Source organism: Phacochoerus africanus, chromosome 14 (assembly GCF_016906955.1).
Source record: "Phacochoerus africanus isolate WHEZ1 chromosome 14, ROS_Pafr_v1, whole genome shotgun sequence".
Classification (NCBI taxonomy): Eukaryota; Metazoa; Chordata; class Mammalia; order Artiodactyla; family Suidae; genus Phacochoerus; species Phacochoerus africanus.
This window is the reverse complement of record NC_062557.1, coordinates 46,991,048-47,012,592: the sequence shown is the minus strand read 5'-3', so window position 1 is coordinate 47,012,592 and position 21,545 is coordinate 46,991,048. Positions and strand designations below refer to the sequence as shown.

Sequence of the window (21,545 nt, the reverse complement as noted above, 5' to 3'; positions counted from 1 at the left end):
TACCCCACAGTCACAGCAACGCCAGGTCCGAGCTGCACCTGCGACCTACACCCCAGTGCACGGCAATGTCAGATTCTTAACCCACCCAGCGAGGCCAGGGATTGAACCCACGTCCTCATGGGTGCTATTCAGATTCATTTCTGCTGAGCCACAACAGGGAACTCCCAGAGTCTGATTTTCAAACTGTGAGCAGCGTAAAGGCCAAAAGACCAGAGGAGGGAGGCAAACAGGAGGCACAAGAACCAAGCAAAACCCACGCTGCTCCCGACCCACGTGCCAGAGGAAAAGCCCAGAGGAGAGGGGGCTGGGGGAGGGCCCGGGGCCTTCTCAGGGGGCCTGTGCCGGGCTGGAAAAGGGGCGTCACCCCAGGGTCAAATCTGAGCTAACGCCTGGAGAGCCTGCTTTCAGCCTCCGGAAAGAACGCTGTGATCCTTTAGCCATGCCTGCCCTAGGTCACTGCTGCTGCTGAGTCTGCCCTCCAGACAAAACCAGCTGTGCCTGGACTGGGGTGTCGGGGGCGGGGGAGGAAGAGGGGGTCTAAAGGAGGGGGAAAAAAGCAGGGACGAATACAAAAGAATACTTGCCCCCCAGCTGGTGCTTCCCGAGGCCTCCAAGACACCGTGTGGGAGCCCACAGTTCTACACCCAGGTATTAATATTCCTGGAACCCTTAGCAACAGGCCCTGACACCTGCTCTGTTACTATGATACGGGAAACATGGTGAGAGCAGCAAGATAAGGTGAGCAGAGACATCGACAGCTCCTCCACCTGTCACACTGCACTTGGGGATGAAAGACCCAGACAGGCAGCCTCAAAGGCCTGTCTGAAACTCCAGGGAACCTCTCTGTGAGCTAATTATGCACAAGGCAGGGCTGGAGAGGATTCGGGCGATGAGACGGGCACCCTGGGGAAGCTCCTGCCTGACAAACGTCCCTTCGACTCACCCCGTCCACGGGAGTCCAGCCAAATCGGCTCCCGTGGGTGACTTCCCTCCCCCACCCCCGCTAGATCCTCCCCTGCCCACCGCCTTCTCCATGACTCTGGCGAAAGCTTCTCAATCAGCCTTTGGAGCTCCCGGGGCTCACCTCACCCCCTGCACTTGCAGCCAGAGAGTCATCCTTAACGTGGAGCCAGACCAGGCGACTCCCTTGCTCTGAAACCTTCAATGGCTCCCCAGTGCCAAAGGAAAACGCCCAAGCTGTGCTCAAGGTCATTCATGATCTGGCCGCAACCACCCTTCCAGTGTCACCCGCCACCACATCCCTCCACGAAGCCCACACTCTTGTCACCAGGAGCCTGGCCACGCTCTGGCTGCTCGGCTTTCTCTCTGGAACTTCTCCCGTGACCCACCTTTCCTGCTCACCGTCGGCCTGCAGAGGCTCAGCACCACCTCCTCTGGACACTCAACTCCTCCCCACCCAACCTCCACTCGCTTCGGCCCCCCTGGCCTTCCCTCAGCATTTCCCTCCACTCTGTGTCCTGGAGAGGGGTCTTTACTTCTGTTACCGCTGCAAAGCCTGCAGCTCTCAGGGTCCCTGGGCTTGCGAAATGCTCAGAACACAGCAGGTACCAGTTTGCCTATTTTTTTTTTTTCTCTCTCTTCTGGCCGCCCTATGGTATAACGAGTTCACAGGCCAGAGATCAGATCCGAGCAGCAGCTGTGACCTATGCTGCACCTGCAGCAACACCGGATCCTTTAACCCACTGGGCTGGTCTGGGGATTGAACCTGTGGACCAGAGCTCCAGAAACACCACTGATCCTGCTATGACACAGCGGGAACTCCCCGATCGCCTCTACAGAATGCATACTAACCTTCGAGAGTTTATCGCAGCAGGGATAAAGCCCAGCCTCCCCGGCCTGGAAGTTAAAGCTGGGCAGCATGACCCCCCTCTCCTCACCTTCCTCCTGGCCACACACAGGCCCTTGCACTGAGCAGAGCTCACCTGTCCTGCCTCGGGCCCGCTCTGCGAAAGCCACGGGAAATTAGAGCCCCAAAGGGCCCTAAATCCTGAATGATCAACAGTGGTAGATCCATGTACCATGTCACAGTCAGTGTCAAAAATGACTTGGGAAAGGGTTTACAGCCAGAGTAGGGGTAAGAGGTAGACCAGGTCACAGACAATACGACATATTATGATACAACGTAAGCAGAATCACCATCGGAGGGTTGGGTTTGGACTTAGGTGTGAACGAACTTTGGGAACCATTTTCTAAGGATGACTAAGAGTCAGACAAGCGAGGGGACTCTGCCTGTCCTCAGGGCCCCCTCACATCCCTCCTCTTGGGCGGGGCTCCCAAGGCCCCACAGCCCTGTTTAGGCTCCTGCAGCCTTTCCTGTCTATGGCCCGTGAGCAGCACTCCCTCCTGGATGCCCCCGAGTCACAGGGCTGAGTTGCCTGCTGCCCTCAGGAAGACAAGCAGGCCTGCTTTTGGCTTCGTTGCCCTCACTCATTCAGTCATTCAACAAACAAGCTCAGAGTGTCGACTCAGCACCAAGCACGTGCCGCACCTCCGCGGACTGCAGGGCGGGCAGGGGCAGGATCTTGTACCCCAGAAGGCCGCATGTGGTGCACAGGTAGGAGCCCCACTTATCGCTGCAGGGGTCTTCTCCCCAGAGAAGCAAATCCTCACCCCGAAGGCCCACTCCGACAGACCCAAATCCCTGCCTGTCTCTTTGTCTCACCGAGACCACTTTCCCATTCCCGGGCTGAAATGTTACTTGCAGCCCCCGACTGAAGTGAAATGCAGAGGCTCGCACTTCCTCCCCCTCTCGCTTCAGGGGCCAGCCCTCCGACTTTAACAGCCACAATCTCGGCCTACAGGTCTCCGGAGGCACAGCTGGCTTTTGTCATTTCTCAAAGGCCTGGGACAGGGCAGGTGGAGGGCCCAGATCACAGAGCTGACGGCGGCTGACTCCAGGGTGACCAGATGCTTCGGGCAGGACTCACCGCCCCAAACACACAGGGAGGAGGGAGGCCTCCCAGGCTGGCTGCCAGGCCCAAAGCAGCGCCAAACCACGTGGCATCAGTCTCCTAGGGCTGCTGTAACAAGTACCACGAGCTGGAAGGCCTCCAGCAGTCCAAGAGTCTGGAAGCCCCAAGCCAAGATGACAGCAAGGCCAATGCGCTCCGAAGGCTCCAGAGGAGACTCCGTCTAGAGTGGAATCTCCTTTCGCTTTGCTGTTTGCTGGCAGTGCTGCGTCACCCCCATCTCTGTCCTCATCTTCCTGTGGGATCTTTCCCCGTGTCTCTACATGGCCGTCTCCCTCGGTTTCTTGTCATGTTGCACGAAGACCAAAGGAGATCCCAACACCACCTCATCTTAACTGATGACATCGGCAAGGCCCCTGCTACCAAGTCAGGTCACATTCTGAGGTTCCAGGCATTAGGACTTCAACGTGTCCCCTTGGGGAGACACAATCCAACCCATAACCCACAGGGAAAAGGGAACCTGGAGCCCAAGCTTGGGGGTGGGGACAGCAGGCATGGTGGGCCCCTTATGTAGACACAGATACTCAAGCTGGTCTCACATGCACCCTGGAGTTCCTAGGGCGCTAGGGCATCTAAGACAGGGACTTGTCACAGTTAGTGCAAAAAGTGGATTCAGCAGAACAATCTCCTTTGGTCTTTGCTTGTCTCAGGGGTTCTTAACAGGGAAGCAGTGAACTCAGATGAGAACAAACTGTTATCTTTATTTTCATGAACCTGTAACTGAAATTACCTGCTTCCTCTCATTATGAATACAGGCAACACACCATGGTCATACGAAAAGTACCTATGTCTTGGTTGTCAGCAGAATCACAGACATTCTCATGGCACCATACAGAGCTGCAGATATCTCAAAATATTATTTATGTTAATCACTGCTTTAAAATTGCAAGAGTTACTAGACCTACTGCAAGGCCATTTACTTAATGATTCAAAAAAGAGGCACACAGGTTAATAGGTTACTCAACTATACCAAAAGCTTATTTAAAAAAAAATTCTGATAATAATAAGTCGGTATAATCGGGTTCTCCTGTAATCCTGTGTGTGCATTTAGAACCATTACTTTAGAAAGGTTCCACAGGATTCACCAGATCATCAAGAAAGAGGTGGATGGCATAAGACGAAAGAGCAGGAGATGGATCTAGAACTCAGCTCAAAGGCAACCAGGATAAAATCGAGTCTTCAGGGTAAGGAGGTGGTCTGTGGCCTCGGGGACTCTGCTCTGAAAAAGCCCAAGTCATCCCAGGGGTGTAAGGCACCTGCCTTGGGGCACATGGCGAGGGGTCTGGATGCTGTGTGTCTCCCCCACCCCTTTTTTTTTGGCCACTCCACGGCATCTGGAGTTCCCGGGGCCAGGGATCAGCTCCGAGCTATAGTTGTGACCTAAGTCACATCTGCCTCAATGCCAGATCCTTCACCCACTGCACCGAGCTGGGGATCGAACCCACATCCCAGAGCTCCCAAGATGCTGAGGACCCCACTACACCAGAGCGGGAATTCCTGCTGTGTGTCTTCTAATGCAGAAATACAAGCCACCTTCCATCTATGCAACCAGTGTGGCAAGACCCAGGCAGAGAGAGTTTTTGCCAAGGAAATCTGGTTTCAGCTCACCCCTGAGAGCTGCGTGTTAGAGGAGCCCAAGAGAAACCTCTCCATGAAACAGAGAAGCCTCTGGAAGGAAAAGAGGCCCACCCCTTCTCACCCAAACCTCAGGTGTGCTGACGGGCGGGTCCTCCATGTGCTCGGGTCCCAGGAACAGCAGCCTCTGACGACCCTGCCAGGGCGCCGGCTCTGCCAGGCCCTTCAACCTCCCTCCTCCCTCTTCCCTTGGGCCGGGCGGGGGGACCCTGGCTGGGACTGTTTGCTTAAGGCTGGCAGCCAAGGCAACCCCGCTGACCTCGCTGCTATCTGCGGCCAGCTGTCCCCTCTCGTTCATGGAAACGCTAACAGACGGATCTCTGTTCCAGCTCCAAGGTGAAGCACGTGATGCCCAGGTGCCAGCTGTCAACTCCTCTGCACACTCCCTGTTCCCCTGGCAGAGCCTCAGACCCTGCAGAAGTGAGGGTGCCCATCACCAATGACTGCCCAAGCCTCAAGCAAGGTCGGGGTGGGGGGGACACCTGAGAGGGAGAAAGGACCACCGCCCCCGGGGGAACGTGGCTTGGTATGGAGGAGAGGAGCAGGGAACGGGCCAGAAAAGAACCACCAGCACTTCGTCGGCAGGTGTCCAGGGGGCTTTCAGGAGGAGCCCGCGCGTCACAGTGTCTCTGCGCATGCTCAGCCGCCCGGGGCGACCTAACCCGGAAGGGGAAGCGGGACATAACAGGGCCCCGCCGACCTGCCAGGTGCGGGCCACAGGCTGGCCTGTGAAATTCATCGGCATCCCAAGACCATGGCGTGACCATCCTCCCCTTCCAGAAAAGAGGCTCGGGACCCCACGCTGGAAAGGTATGGCCACTTGCTCAAGGCCACAGAGCTGGTCCCTGGCACTGTCACCCTCTCTGCCCCTGGCTGCAGCACGTGGCACCTGCTGGAAGCAATCAGCCAGGGCGCATCCACCCAGCACTGAAGAGTATGCCAGGAGTTCCCAGAAACCAAGACCCATAGGAATTGGCCCAACAGGAGTTCTGAGAAGGCCTGGGGCCACCTGGGCTGGAGCAGAGCTGCTGCGTGGCTTTCCCAGAGCAGGCAGCCCGTGGCTGGGATTTGGGGCGCAACGATCAGGAGGTGAGCAGCAAGGGCTCAAGGGCTGCTGTGACCCCATCTATGCCCGCAGGTCGTGGATAGCCCCTGCTCCCCACCATTCCCACGGCCTGACCCAGATGAGCACCCAGACCTCAGCCTCCCCGCGATCCTAAGTGGTTCCCCTGCCACCAGCGTCTCCCACCCAACCCAGCCTACCCTGCCACTGGAAGGGCCCTGCAAAGCCCAGCTCCGCTCAGACACTGGCACATCAATCCTGGCATCATCACCTGGGAGTGTGTGGCCATCCCCAGGCTCTATGCCACCCGCCAAATCTGTCTCGAGTCCAGCAGAAACACTTGGCATCCTTCTGTGTGTCCAAAGCCACACCGCCTCCGGGCAGCCCTCCTCCTGCTCCCCAATCCACATCACAGGCCTAGCCTGGAGCAAAGGTTCCCTCCTTGGCATCCTCAGCAACCCTTTTTGCCTCTTCCTAGTACTTCCCGGTTTCTGGTGGTTTAGGAAGGTGTCCTCTCCTACTGGGCCAAACACGCCCTGAGAGCAGCACAAAGCTCATGCCCAGATGACACTCAAAACACGTGCACTGGAATCGAACTGAGAGTCCAGAAATAAACCCGTACATCTGTGAGCAACGGATGTTTCCACAAGGGCGTCAAGACCGCTCAATGGGGGAGAGAAGAGTCTCTTCAACCAATGGTACGGTGACAATGGGGCAGCCAGATGCAAGAGAAGGAAGCTGGACCCTTCCATCACACCACTTAAAAAATTGACTCTAAATGGATCACAGCCTCTAAATGGAAGAGCTACAACTATAAAGCGCTTAGAAGGTAAAAGAGGGTTAAATCTTCATGACCTCAGGTTTGGCAGTGGATTCTTAGACACGAGAATGCAAACCCAAGCCGCAGTGAGATACCACTTCCTACCCACCAAAAGCAAAGCAACAAACGAAAAAAAGTGGATGCCATCAACATGACAAAATCCTGCATACTGGAGTTCTTGCTGTGGTGCCATGGGATCAGAGGCACTGCTGCAGCACTGGAACACAGGTTCGATCCTTGGCCTGGCACAGTGGGTTAAGGGTCCAGCATTGCTACAGCTGCGGCTCAGATCTGATCCCTGGCCCTGGGAACTCCATGTGCCGTGGGGTGGCCAAAAAAGAAAAAAAAAAAAATTCACACACCGAAGAATTAACCTTAATCCTAAATGTTTTCCTGGACAAATATTTATTTCAGTATTTCAGGGTGTGTTTATAGAAGAAATATGACAAGAATGCTCACCATACATACCTTTTATTAAATGTCATCAACAGCAGAATTATTGCTGTTTTGGGTCTTTCACTTCCTAGGTCTGGCATCCCTACTTCCATAAGCCCGATTCAAATTATTGTCCTGATTTTTAGGCTCAGGTCTATCTCAGGAAGTTTGAAAGAAAAAGAAAAATGTCTTTTTAAAAACCCTGCCTTTCACGATCTTGAACAAAATGGGTGGCCTCATAGCCTGCACCTTGCCATCTGGGCTCACACAGCCAGTGCGACCCTCGTGGACGCTGATCTTTCAGAGTTGAGTATATGACTATTAAGAACACTAATAAAGCTGCCTCCTTGGTCTTGGGAATGTTGTCAACCCTCAAAAATGTTTTCACATGTGCGACAAAAGATATGCATGTGTATGTTTGGAGTTAAATTGTCTTTAATGCACCCAAACAGGAAATAGTTTCAAATGTCCATGTGGAGGGAGATGCATAAATAAATGACTCATAGAGTGGAAAAAAGAAGGTAAAAAGGTAACACTCAGAGTGGAAAAAAAATATTTGCAAATCACACATCAGACAAGAGTCTAGTATTCAGACGAGTTCCTGTCATGGCTCAGCGGAAATGAATCTGACTAGCATCCATGAAGATGCAGGTTCGATTCCTGGCCTCACTCAGTAGGTTAAGGATCTGGCATTGCCGTGAGCTGTGGTGTAGGTTGCAGAGGTGGCTCGGATCCGGCATTGCTGTGACTATGGCGTGGGCCAGTGGGTACAGCTCCGATTTGACCCCTAGCCTGGGAACCTCCACATGCTTCAGGTGTGGCCTTAAAAAGAAAAAAGAGAGACAGAGTCTAGTATTCAGAAAATATAAAGAACTCCTACAACTCAACAATAAAAAGACAACGTGCTTTAAAAAAAAAAAAATGGGGAGTTCCCTTCGTGGCGAAGTGGTTAACGAATCCGACTAGGAACCGTGAGGTTGTGGGTTTGATCCCTGCCCTTGCTCAGTGGGTTAACAATCCGGCGTTGCCGTGAGCTGTGGTGTAGGTTGCAGATGCGGCTCGGATCCTGCGTTGCTGTGGCCCTGGTGTAGGCTGGCGGCTACAGCTCCGATTAGACCCCTAGCCTGGGAAACTCCATATGCCGCGGGAGCGGCTCAAGAAATGACAAAAATAATAATAATAATAATAATGGGTAAAGGAGTTGAACAGACATTTCTCCAAAGGAGATCCATGCATGCCTAAAAGCACAGGAAAAGATGCTCAACTCCTTTCACCACCAGGGAAAAGCAAACCCAAACCACAAGGACACACCACTTCATACCCACTAGGACAGCTGTAATTTCTTTTTTTTTTTTTTGTCTTTTGTCTTTTCAGGGCCACACCCTCGGCACATGGAGGTTCCCAGGCTAGGGGTTGAATCGGAGCTGTAGCTGCTGGCCTGCACCACAGCCAGAGCAATACCGGATCCGAGCCACGTCTGTGACCAACACCACAGCTCACGGCAACACCGGATCCTTAACCCACTGAGCGAGGCCATGGATCACACTTGCATCCTCACGGGTTCCTAGTTGATTCGTTTCCGCTGTGCCATGACGGGAACTCTGGACAGCTATAATTTTTAGAATGGAAAATAACAAGAGCTAGCAAGGATGTAGAGAAACTGGAACCCTTATCCATCGCCGGGGTGAGTATAAAATGGTGCTACCGCCATGGAAAAGTCTGGCAGTTCCTCAAAAAGTTACAGAATTACCCTATGATCCAGCAATTCCTAAGGACATACCCCAAAGCACGGAAAACAGGTTTTTCAAACAAAAACTTGTATACACAGGCTCGTAGCAGCACTATTCATCGTAGCCAAAAGGTAGGAACACGCCCAACGTCCATCAGCTGATGCCTGGATAAACCAACGTGGTGTAACCACACAAGAGAGCATCTCCTGATCCTAAGGAACAAAGTGCCGATTTTCCCTTCAACGGGGATGAACCTCGACCACATGCTGCTAAAGGAAGCTGGCTGCGGACAGCAACAGAGCAGGTGACTCCACTGATTCGAATGTCCAGAATGGGCAAGTCTTTAGAAACAGAATGTAGATTAGTCGTTGCCTAGGGCATATCAGGGAGGAGGGGAGGTAACAGCTAAAGAACATGGGGTTTCTCCTTACAGAGATGAAAATGTCCTAAAACCGGCTGTGGTGATGGCTGCAACCAGCAGTGACTATACTAAAGCCCACTGAATTATATATTTTACGTGGGTCATCTATATGGTATACCAATTATATCTCAATAAAGCTGTTTTTAAAAAGCCTGGGAGAATTCCTGGTGTGGCTCAGCGGTAATGAACCCGACTAGAATGCATGAGGTCACAGGTTCGGTCCCTGGCCTCGCTCAGCGGGTTAAGGATCCGGCATTGCCGTGAGCTGTGGTGTAGGTCACAGACGAGGCTCGGATCTGGTGTGGCTGTGGCGTAGGCCGGCAGCTGCAGCTCTGATTCCACCCCTAGCCTGGGAACTTCCATATGCTGCAGGTGCAGCCCTAAAAAGAAAAAAAAAAAGGTATGGGGTACAGTGGAGAATGAACTGGGGGTCTAGACAAGGCAACCAGGTACACAGTCTCCAGGGGACAAAGAACTGGCCACTTCCATGTTACTGTCAACCCCCTGATGGTCTGGGGACAGATTAACTGCAAATTAAACTCAATTAAAAAAACCAACAGATGGTGAATTTGTGAAAACACGGCGGGAGAGGGGCAGGGAGAGAGAGAGAGAGAGAAAGCAGATGTAGTTGAGTGCCAGGAAGCATTACTGAATCTAGGTAGAAGGCCCTCTTTGCACTGTTTGTCCGGCTTTTCTGTAAAGGATGAAAACTTTCACAATAAAACATCCGTAACGAGCTCTCAATGGCTAAAGCTGGAAGACTTTGAGTAACCAAAAAATAACCATGCAGAGTCCCCTGGTGGCTTAGCAGGTTAAGGACCCGGTATGGTCACTGCTATGGCTCTGGTTACAGCTTTGCCACGAGTTTGATCCTGGCCCCAGAACTTTTACACGCCACGGGTGCAGCCAAAATGAAACAAAGTATTGGATGATAACCCATAAGGTAAAAGAAATATCTGTGAGCCCGTATGATATAAATAATTGAATAAATCAATAGGGGAGAGGGCAGTGCTGAAAAAAGGCTATCAGTTAATAAATGCAATGCACCTCATTCAACTGTGCTTCAATTTATTGTGCTTGGCAAATACTGTGCTTTTTAGCAAACGGAAGGTTTGTGGTGACCCTGCATGGAGCAAGTCTATCGGGGCCATTTTTCCAACAGTGTTGGCTCCCTTTGTGTCGCTGTGTCACATTTCGGTGATTCTCATTCTTGCAATATTACAAACTTTTTTCATTATTATGATAATTGTCAGGGTTTTGGGGTTTTTTTGTTTTTTGTTTTTAGGCCGCACCTGTGGCATATAGAAGTTCCTGGGCTAGGGGTCAAATCAGAGCTACAGCTGCCAGCCTACACCACAGCCACAACAACGTGGGACTGGATCTGCATCTATGACCTACACTGCAGCTTGCGGCAACGCTGGATACTTAACCCAGTGACCAAGGCCAGGGATCGAACCCAAATCCTTGTGGATACTAGTTGGATTCGTTTCTGCTGTGCCACAGCAGGAGCTCCCTGTGGCTCAGGAACTTCCACATGCTGTGGGCACAGCTAAAAAAAAAAAAAAAAAAAAAAATAGAAGCTAAAGAGACAGGCATATAGAAATTCCCATTGTGACGCAGCGGGTTAAGACCCCCAACATAGTGTCTATGAGGATGCAGGTTTGTTCCCTGGCCTTGCTTGGTGGGCTAAGGATCTGGCATTGCTGCAAGCTGTGGCATAGGTCAGAGATACAGGTCAGATCCGGTGTTGCTGTGGCATAGGCCTCACCTGCAACCTCATGGTTCCTAATCGGATTCAGTTAACCATTGTGCCATGACGGGAACTCCAAAATTTTTTTAACTCTGCCTTATGTTTTAAATTTCTCACAATAAAGTGTGGTTTTAAAAAAAGTAAAATTACAAATGAGTATTTGGGGCATTCAAATTGTAAACCCAGATCCACAGCCTCAGCGGGAGAACGCGCCCAGGACGCCCCATTTACAGGAAAACGCGCCCACGCCTGTCCCTTCTCCCCACAGGTGTCAGCAGGCCCCAGGGCTGCCCAAGGGCAGGAGAAGCAGTGGGGCTGCTGGGTGAGAGCCAAGGCCGGGGGCCTGTGGGGACAATCTCCACATAAATACATTCAGCTCCTTGGGTGCCAACCAAGTCAGAAAATGCGCGGCTGCCACGGTTTTTATGAGCTCCAAAGGAATTTGGCACTGGATGCCCGGCTGACCAAGCAGGCCCCAACCTGGTCACATAGACCAGGTGGCCTTGCCAATGGCTGATGAATTCTCTTCTTCTGCCAAATAATAAAGGGCAGTGTGGTCCCTTCCAAGCCTCCTTTGGGCCAGGTATCGGGATCTGCATCCTGGCCCCGTGTGAATTAGTAATCCAGTGACCGCAGGCAGCTCCGGTCATTGCCCTAAGCCTTCGCTGCCTCAGCTGCAAAATGAGTAGCTGCCTCCCGGCCGGTTGGAAAAAATAAACTAGATCAGGTTCTGAATCGGGGTGATTTTGTTCCCCCTGGAGACAGGTGGGGGACGGGGGTAGCCCTGGCCACAACCCAGTGGGTAGAGGCCAAAATGCTGCTGAATAGTCTACAAGGCACAGCACGGCCCCCCGACAACATCAAATTACCCAGCTGAAAAGGTCAAGGCCCCAAGTTTGAAAAAACCCTGATTTACATGGTACACACCGCGCACAGACGGTGCACCCTCAGGGCAGGCTGCCGTCGGCATCGTCACCAACATCATCACCTCACTGTCTTCATCGTCTTTCTCACCATCGTCAGTATTGTTGGCCTGGAATCCCCGGTACCTGGAGCAGCACAGGGAGGGAGCATCAGGGAACTCTGCTGTACCCAATTTGAGACAGGCTGGGACTGGGACCCTTTGCTGCAGTGCTCGCACCTGCAGGAGTGCTTCCTCAGCCACAAAGGACAAAGAAACTATATGGGACTAACGCTGACGGTGTGCATGCCAACAAGATACAAAAACACCCAGAGTTCCTGTTGTGGCTCAGCAGTAATGAACCTGACTGGTGTGCATGAGGATGCGGGTTCAACCCCTGGTCTCGCTCAATGGGTTAAGGATCTGACATGGCTGTGAGCTGTGGTATAGGTGACAGATGCAGCTCGGATCGGGCGTTGCTGTGGTGTAGACTGGCAACTATACTCAGATTCAACCCCTAGCCCAGAAACTTCCGTAGGCCTTGGGTGCAGCCCTACAAAGACAAAATAATAAATAAATAAATAATGATCAAAAACCCAAGTGGCACTTTTCTGGGGGGCCACCCTTTTGGCAGGCAGTTCGCTGGCCAGGGGTCGAACCTGTACCACAGCAGTGACCACGCTGGATCCTTAACATGCTGTGCCACAAGAGAACTCCCCACCTGCCACTTCCGGAGAGCCAGGAGCAAAAGCAGGCTCCTGAGCATGCCGCCTGCACACAGCACCCCAAAGGGGGCGGGCAAACCCCTAAGCCACTCCTCTGGGCTGAGCCCCGGGCCTGCCCCCACCATCACCCTGTATGAGAAACCAGCTTGCCTCACCTGCTGCTGTTTTCACCCCTCCTGCTGCAGCAGGGGCCCAGAGTCTAGCCTTGGCTGAACATCTTGTCTGGCCTCTCATCAATTTCTCTCTTTTTTTTTCTTTTTTTTTTGTCTTTTGTCTTTTCCTAGGGCCGCACTGGTGGCATGTGGAGGCTCCCAGGCTAGGGGTCGAATTGGAGCCACAGCTGCCGGCCTATACCACAGCCACAGCAATGCCAGATCCAAGCCACATCTGTGACCTACACCACAGCTCAAGGCAATGCCAGATCCTTAACCCACTGAGGGAGGCCAGGGATTGAACCCGCAACCTCGTGGTTCCTGGTTGGGTTCTTTTCTGATGCACCACAACGGGAACTCCCTCTCATCAATTTCTATTGACTAAGGACGACCAAGAACCCTGGTTGGTAACACATTGAACAGACAGGCGTTCCTTTGGGTTAAGCACTGCCCTCTTCCAAAATGTCCCTTCAAGCCCCTAAGCTCACCAGAGGGAACAGAAGAAGCCTGAGGCAGGAGGTGGGAGGTGGGTAAGGGGCGTGGGAGCAGGGGTGCCTTAGGGAAAGGGGTGCCATATGATGGTGATACCAGCCCACATATGTGGCGTTCCCTTGTGGTGCAGTGGGTTAAGGATCCAGCATTGTCATTGCAGCGGCGCAGGTCATGGCTGTGGCGAGGGTTCGATCTCTGGCCCGGGAACTTCCACATGCCCTGGGTGCAGTCAGAAAAAAATAAAATTAAAAAGAGACTCAAAAAAAAAAAAAAAAAACCCAACACTGAATATGTGTGAGTTCTGTTCCAAGCATTTTACACATGTTAATTCATTTCACTCTCTCAATAACCAGGGAGGTCTGTTCATAATAGAATCTTATCTTATATTATAATAATGTTCTGTGATTACTTCCCACTCGGATCATAAGCACTGAACTGCTGCTTTCCTGGTGGGAAAACAGAGGCTTTGCAGAAATTCACCCCCTGCCTGTGACCAGTCCTGTCACCGGACTCCTCTACAAAGAGCCTGCAAACGAACTGCTCTGTCTCCCATCAGTGTGGATGGTTTCCGGGGCTCCCATTCGGTCTTGGGGGAAACGCCCGGAAGGGGCATTTCTGGGCAGGTCGGATGCCTGGTGAGCAGACTGTACACTGACTGCCAGGGGGGCGAGGCCGGCTGGCTTTCCTGAGGGGGCGGGGGACGTGCTGATGAGGCCACCTCGGAAACTGACCCCAAGGCCCATCTCTACAGGAGCCAGGAGCCGGCCAGTCCAGGGCCACTGCTGGGAGGACCCCGTCGGCCTGGTCACTTTCCCATCTCTCTGACGTCTCACGGCCACCAGCAGGAATGCCCTCAGAGCTCATCCCAGGGGTCACCCACAGAGAGATCAGAGCGGGGAGCGGCTGGGGTGTCCGCCCTGACAGCCAGGCTTGGAGGAAGGGCAGCCCAGGGGACACGGTGGGCAGAAGACATGAGAATGGGGCTCCCTGACAAGGGAAGTGCGAGGAGGCTGGGGAAGGGCTGAGGCTGAGAAGGGGGCACCTGCTGGGACACGGCACGCTCCCCACTTGGCACTGAATGCACAAACGGAGTCCTACTGGGTTCTGGGGTCTCGAACACTAAGGCACAAGGGACACCCAAAATATCACACGGGAGAAGTGACAGGTATGTCTGCTAATTACCTATGAGAAGACCCACCGTTTATTGAGCCTCTACTATTTGTCAAGCTTGGTGCCAAGCAATTTGTAGAATCACCTCCTTTATTTTTGCAGCAGTTGGTTTTTTGTTTTGGTTTGGTTTTTTGGGTTTTTTTGTTTTTGTTTGTTTGTTTGTTTTGGCCATCCCTGCAACATATGGAAGTTCCTGGGCCAGGGATCGAACCCGTGCCACCACAGTGACCCAAATTGCTGAAGTGACAACATCAGATCCTTAACCTGCTGCACTGTAAGAGAACTTCGGCAGCAGGTCTCAACATCCCCACTTTACAAGTGAGCAAACTGAGACTCCGAGAGGTGAAGGATGTACCCAAAGTTACACAGTAAGTGACAAAGGCCAGAATTTGAACTCCAAGCTCAGCTCTTACTCTCAAGGGCATCCCAACTTCTTGGCACTTAACAGAACTATGTGTGTTTGGGGGCCTTTTCTCATGCCAATCACCCCACCTATACACACAATATTTCCTTATCCTTTCAGGTAATTGGAGACAATAAGATTCATACATTTCATTTTTTTCAAAATAACAAACGACCCCAGTTAAAAATGGGCAAAAGATCTGAACAGATACTTCACCAAAGAAGATACTTAGATGGCAAACAAGCATAAAGAGACTCCATGTCACGTGTCATCAAGGAATTGCCAATTAAGATAATGATGAAATTCCACCACAGACCTATCAGAATGGCCCAAATCCATCAAATGCCAACGAGGATATGAAGCGACAGGAACCCTCATTTATTGCAAAATGGTCCAGCTGCTTTGGAAGGCAGTATCTTACGAGACTAAACATACTCGTACCACGTGACCCACCAATTACACGCCTTGTATCTACCCAAAGAATTGAAAACCTACATCCATACACCCCGAAGATGGCACAGTCATATCTAGACCAGTTCTATTCATTATTGCCAAAACTCTGAGGCAACCAAGATGTCATCCAACAGGTGAATGGGTAAATGAACTATGGTAGATCCAGACACGGGAATAAAATTTAGCAACAAAAATGAGCTACCAAACCACGAAAAGACATGAAGGAAACGTCAGTGCATATTGCTCAATGAAAGAGCCCAATCTCTAAGGTCACATCCTGTTTGAAAACCTGGAAAAGACAAAACTTTGGAGGCAGTAAAGAGCTCAGAGGTTTGAGGGGAGAAAAGGAAGGATGAGTAAGTGGAGCACCGGGTATTTTTAGGGCAGTGAAAACCATTATTCTGTATGACACCGTCTAAAGGTGGATATGTGTCCTTATACGTTTGTCAAAACCCACAGAACCTACAGCACCGAGAGGGACCCCACATGTAAACCCTGGACTTTAGTTAATACTAAGGTATCACTCTCAGCTCATCAATTGCAACAAAGGCACCACACCAATGCAAGATGTTAATAACAGGAAGTTGGGGAAGGAGGAGGGTGTATGGGAACTCTGTACATTTCACTCAAGTTTTTTTTTCGGTAAACTTAAAATCGTGTCTAGAAAAAGCAAATGCTACCAAGGCAATGGACAAAATTTTAATTTTTTTCTACAGAGAAGAAAAAATACAACCCTAATTTTCATCAATGGGAAAGAATTCTGCAACACTACTGTTACTAAAGTCAGGTTTGTATAATGTGTCGTACTTTTCAAATTTTTTTTTTTCTTTTTGTAGCTGCACCTGCAACATATGGAAGTTCCCAGGCTAGGGGTTGAATAGGAGCTGCAACTGAGGCCACAGCCACGCCGGATCCGAGACGCATTTGTGAGCTACACTGCAGCTTGTGACAACACTGGATCCTTAACCACTGAGTAAGGCCAGGGATCAAACACACAACCTCACAGACAGTATGTCGGGTTCTTAACCACCGAGCCACACCGGGAACTCCCTCAAATTGTTTTTGTGTTGATTAACAATTTGATGGCACCTCTGTCTGCAAATGAAGAAAGTGCACACGGTTTGTCCACAAACATCTTTTCCGTCTACACCACACGACCCACACGGGCACAGAGTCTAGCGCTGAAGATGGCAAGGGCGACAAACACCAACTGCCCATGCTTTGTCTTCACTGCATGTGTCACAATCTGAATGCGTGCATTTATTTCTTTGCTTACGTGCTCATCTCTGTCAAGTCCACAGGGAGAGGGGCTGCCTCTGTTTTGTGCACTGTGAAATACCCAGGGCGGATCGCAAGGGAGCGGGATGAATCCTGAACGAATCAGACAACAGCCCTAATAAATGCTGGGGCTGTACCAACAAGAGCGGAGGCAAAGGGCAGACTCAGCAAGGACTTTGTTCTGCAGCAATCCCAGAGGTCTCCCAAGTGGAGGGGAGTCTGGCCGAGAGCTGAACGGAAAAAGGAGGGCCTTGGCAGGCTTCAGGCAGGCATTCCAGGAAGAGAGTCACCCTGGTAGAACTGCCAGAGCGGAAGAAGCCTCTCTGCATTTAGAGCTGGAAAGTAACTCAGAGTGGCTAGTTCAGGGCTTTAGGCAGTTAGGCTGCGACTCCTGGGCACCAATTTGGGGCAGGTGAGGCCAGAGACCTGGGGCCTCCTGGGAGCTGGTGAAACGAACAAGGTGCACCTGGATTCTGAAGCTTTCACCTGAGTAAGGCCAGTAACAGGAGAGCGAACACGGATTCCCCCTCCTCCCCACACACATCCCCCAGATGGAGGATGCGGCCGGCCCAAAGGCAAACTATCTCCAAGGTCAAGTTTCCCATTCTTCACCATATATATTAATTTCTTTCCTTTTTGACCGCCCCAAGGCATATGGAGAACCGGGCGGGGATCAGACCCGAGCCGCAGTTTTGAACTAAGCCGCAGTGGCGGTAACACGAGATCCTCGACCCCCTGTGCCGGGCCAGGGATCCAACCTGCACCCCAAGACACCACCGATCCCATTGTGCCACAGCAGGAACTCCTGTATTAATTATTCTTAAATTAAAAGAAGGCTTCTCCCCCACCCTGAGTCATGCCCTCCCAAAAAATGTCCCCCAGTAAAACTGATGTTCAGGACTCCTACATTCCAGGTTTATGTCGTAACAGCAGTAAGAGCAGCTAACACACAGCACCTTAGCTCAACCGTAACTCATGCAATCCCCACCACAACACTGCTGGGGGCCCAGCACCCCCAATTTACAGATGCACCCCAGCACGCTGCAGGGAGCAGCCCCACTCCAGACAGGGCGGCATGGACGGTGAGTTCTTTCTCCCAGGTGACAGCCTCATTCCTACGACAGTCCCAGTGTGTGAATTTGGAATCAGCTCAGCAGGGAACCGAGTGTAGAGCTTGGGGACTAGTCAGGTTTCCCCACAACCCGCTTCGTCTTCGGTATGACGCGGGTAGTAATATCTTCCCCAGCAGGTTTTGGGCAAGGTGAGCAGAGGTAAAAGTTTCAAATAGTGCCGGCACATAGTTGGCTCTCAAAGGGCAGAAAAAGCCAACGCCTTTTTTTTTTTTTTTTTTTGCCACACCCACAGCATGCAGAAGTTCCCAGGCCAGGGATTAAACCTGCACTACAGCAGTGACCTGAGCCACAGCAGTGCGCCAGGTCCCCAACCTGCTGAGCCACCACAACCCTGTTTTTGTGTTTCGTGGGTTTTGTTCTTTTCTTTTTAGGGCCTCACCTGCAGCACATGGAGGTTCCCAGGCTCGGGGTCGAATCCGAGCTGCAGCGTCCAGCCTACACCACAGGCACAGCAATGCGGGATCTGAGCCAGATCTTCTACCTAGGCTGCAGCTCGAGGCAATGCTGGATCTTAAACTCGTGAGGGAGGCCAGGGACCGAACCCGCATCCTCATGGACACTATGTCAGGTTCAGAACCCTCTGAGCCACAAGGGGAACTCTCCACAACCCTGTTTTTTAAAACCAAGCCAGTCTCTGAACTCCTGGGGAACGTCTCTGCACTAGGAGGAGGAAATGCGAGAGTTAAAAAAAAAAAAACCTCTGACCCAAATGACCAGGGCCCAGCAAATGAATGAACCCTTGGCCCGGAGCTGTCAGCCAGGCTGCTTGGGCCCAAGTGCAGGGCAGGAAAGGGTGTGCTTCCTCCTCCTGCAGGATCAGCACTCCCACCCGGAGAGGGGTTTCCTTCAGCCGACCCCACCCGCTTCCCCCAGAACATTCCATGCTCAGCCAGGAGAGCCCAGGAACAAGCTGCTGGGTCTGGCGGGGAGAGGCAGGCACCCCTCTTCCAGGCCTCCATGCAGGACCTCTGACCCGCACCCTCTGCCTGGCTCTCACTGTGGGCCCCCACCCCCAGCACCCCCCAGAGACCACCAGCTGGCTCGTCCGCCCAGACCTGTCTCTCTCCACGTCTCTAGGCTGCTGGCCAGAGCCGGTGGGAGACAGGCCAGGGAGCTGGGCTGCCGGCCCTCCACCGCGGCCCCAGTGTGCCTTCTTATGCTCTTTCCTCAGGCCCCTGGCGGATGGATCATCCTGCCTCCAGTCCCGGGACCGCTACGAATAAATGAGCCTCTTCCAAGACAGTCAGGAATCATGCCCCCTCCCCGACCCCCTGGCACCTGAAAGGGCTCCCGAATTAAGCGCAGAGTCTGTATCCTGGGATTGGAGATCTGCCACAGGACAGTCCAAACCCACCCTCCAGTGCCTGCCGGACTCATACGTCGCAGCTAAAACGGATTATACAGAGACGTGCACGCACACGTCTGGACCCGCCAGTACACACGCACCCTCTCCTGTCTCCACCTGGCTAGACGCTGCTCCTCCCCGACCCCAGCTGACCCTTCTGAACCTCTGAATTTCTCCATCACGCTGTTCCCAGACCTCAGCACGGCCATGAGCCTGCCACCCACATTACTCTTTACTTAATATTTCCCTTTCTTTTTTTTTTTTTTTTTTGGTCTTTTTAGGGCCACACCCTCAGCCTATGGGAGGTTCCCAGGCAAGGGGTCTAATCAGAGCGGAAGTTGCCGGCCTACACCACAGCCACAGCAACATGGGATCTAAGCCTCATCTATGACCTACACCACAGCTCCCGGCAACACCGGATCTTTAACCCACTGAGCGAGGCCAGGAATCGAACCCGCATCCTCATGGATACTAGTTGGGTTCTTAACCCGCTGAGCCATGATGGGAACTCCTACTTAATATTTTCCTTTAGATCATCTCATTATCTTAAATTTATTTTCAAAGGCAACTGTGTATCCCCATCCTAAAAACCATATCAAGCGGCTATAAAGGAAACTTAAAAAAAGTTATGTTCTAATGCACCTGAAAATAATCATTAAAATGTTTAAATGCTCATCTGTATAAAAGACTTAATATTACTGTATAATTACACTTCAACTCCTCTCTCACACTAAGAAACGCTGCCTTGGAGTTTTATTTTTGCCTCCTTCCGGTCTTTGGTTTTTCTGGTCCTGTCTTTGTCATCTGGGCACTTGTCACAGTTTTGTCCTCGTTGACCCCAAAGAGCACCTGAGGGGGCTGCAGCCCCTCTTCCAGCGCTTAAACACAGCATCGCATGCGACGAAAATACTTAGCAGACAGAAAGTTCCAGTTTGCTCAGTTGCAGTAACAGGGCCCCACTCTCCACCTGGCCCTGGGCCCCCGTGCTGCCCAACTTTCTATGAAAACACACCGCCCCTTCTCCGGCCACCCCCAAATCAATCCCTGGCCCCTGGGGTCCCTCTGAGGGTGGTATGGAGAGTGCAGCAACCTTCGGGGAGGCGCTGGGGGCTCCCCGCCCCCCTCTCCCACCCAGGGGCTCCTTCCTGGGAAGCAGCAGGCCCTGGGATCGGCCGGAAAAGGCAAGTCAACCGTTAACAACACTCTCCGGGCCCAGACACACCCTCCCGGGAGCCAGCAAAGTTCGGGGAACCCCCCTGGCTCCAGAAACCACAACACCTTCCTGTCTCCGCATCGCCAGAGACCCCCAAACACCTACCAGGAACCGAAGGGGGCTTGCTGGCGCCCCAGACCGCAGGCAGAGGTGGGCACTCTCCCGCCCACCACGCGTTGTCAGGGGCAACCCTGATGCAGATTTGAATCACCGGCCTTAAGTCAATAAGTGGCGGCCGCGGGAAGGCCCAGCTGGAGCCAAAACAAGGCCTGGATTCTCTGGGGTGGACAGAAGCCCGGCGGAAGGCTGCCCATGGCCAGTCTGCGGGTGCCCGAGTCCCCCAGCAACATCTTCTAAAACAGAACAGATAAAGGACACTTTCTATTAGAGGGGGGCCTCCTGTGGGAATGGTGGCATTCTTTTCGGGGGGGTTTCTTTAAGCCTGACCTCGCATAGAAGATTTTGAGGAATTTGTTGTTAAAAAAGACACATGTGGAGTTCCCGCTGTGGCACAGTGGGTTAAGAACCTGACTGCAGCGGCTCAGATTGCTGTGCAGGCGCAGGTCTGATCCGCAGCCTGGCACAGTGGGTTAAAGGATCCGGCGTTGCCACAGCTGTGGCTTGGATTCAGTCCATTGCCTGGGAACTTCCATAAGCTGAGGGTGGGGCCATTTAAAAAAGAAAAAAAAAAAAGGCACATTTTAGGGAAAAATATCCAAAATATTCATTCTAGGCAGGGGTCATACGTGGGACATCAGCATCTCATAACTTCCTGAAACTTCAACTGCTGGGGGCAGGGCACCCATCTTCCCCGGGGAAGAAGATGAACAAAGCCCGAGGTTACTGGACCCGTGTCCCAAAGGGAACAGCCTCCCACACGCAGCTTGAGAAGAACAAGGCTCATGACGGAGTTCCTGTTGTGGCTCAGCGGGTTAAGAACCTGACTAGGATCCATGAGGACGTGGGTTCGATCCCTGGCCCAGCTCAGTGGGTGAAGGATCTGGCATTGCTGTGGCCGGCAGCTGTAGCTCCAATTCGATCCCTCGCCTGGGAACCTCCATATGCCGAACATGTGGCCCTGGGAAAAAAAAAAAAAGGACAAGTCTCATGAAGGAGCCCTGGGGAGCTGACACACCGTGTCATCTGCTTGCAGGGAGAAGGTGACAAGGATCCCCTTGCTGACATTTTCGTAATGCAAACAAGCTACGACAGAAAAAAATGGTGTAGGGAGAAGAAAAACACCACATCTGATGCCTCTCCCCCATGGGAAACAAAAGTAAAAGTAAATTCTACGGAGAGGGACAGCATCCTGAAGAGGTTCTCTAACTGGGTTCCAAGGAGCCCTAGGGGTGCCATGCACCTCTTTGGGGGCCGCCAAGGTGGGGTGTGGAGGTGGGTGGATAAAGGGATATATTCCAACCTAGGCCAGGACAGCT

The 21,545-nt window shown here is 52.2% G+C and overlaps 1 protein-coding gene across 9 annotated transcripts in view; it reads right to left on the bottom strand.

Moving 5' to 3' along the window:
- The window catches only part of RPH3AL (rabphilin 3A like (without C2 domains)), a 156,222-nt gene that overhangs the window by 108,065 nt on the left and 26,612 nt on the right, over positions 1-21,545 (bottom strand). For 2 of the 9 annotated variants that reach the window (XM_047759276.1, XM_047759284.1), the window contains exons 1-2: positions 20,215-20,380; positions 11,772-11,893 (exon numbers count right to left, since the gene is read on the bottom strand). The exons of 1 other annotated variant lie outside the window; for it this stretch is intronic. The gene's annotated coding sequence lies outside the window, so the exon portion shown is untranslated. Of the gene's footprint in view, positions 1-11,760; positions 11,894-20,214; positions 20,402-21,545 lie in introns of those variants that run through there. 6 more of the 9 variants (XM_047759285.1, XM_047759282.1, XM_047759283.1 and 3 more) reach the window with 6 other exon arrangements.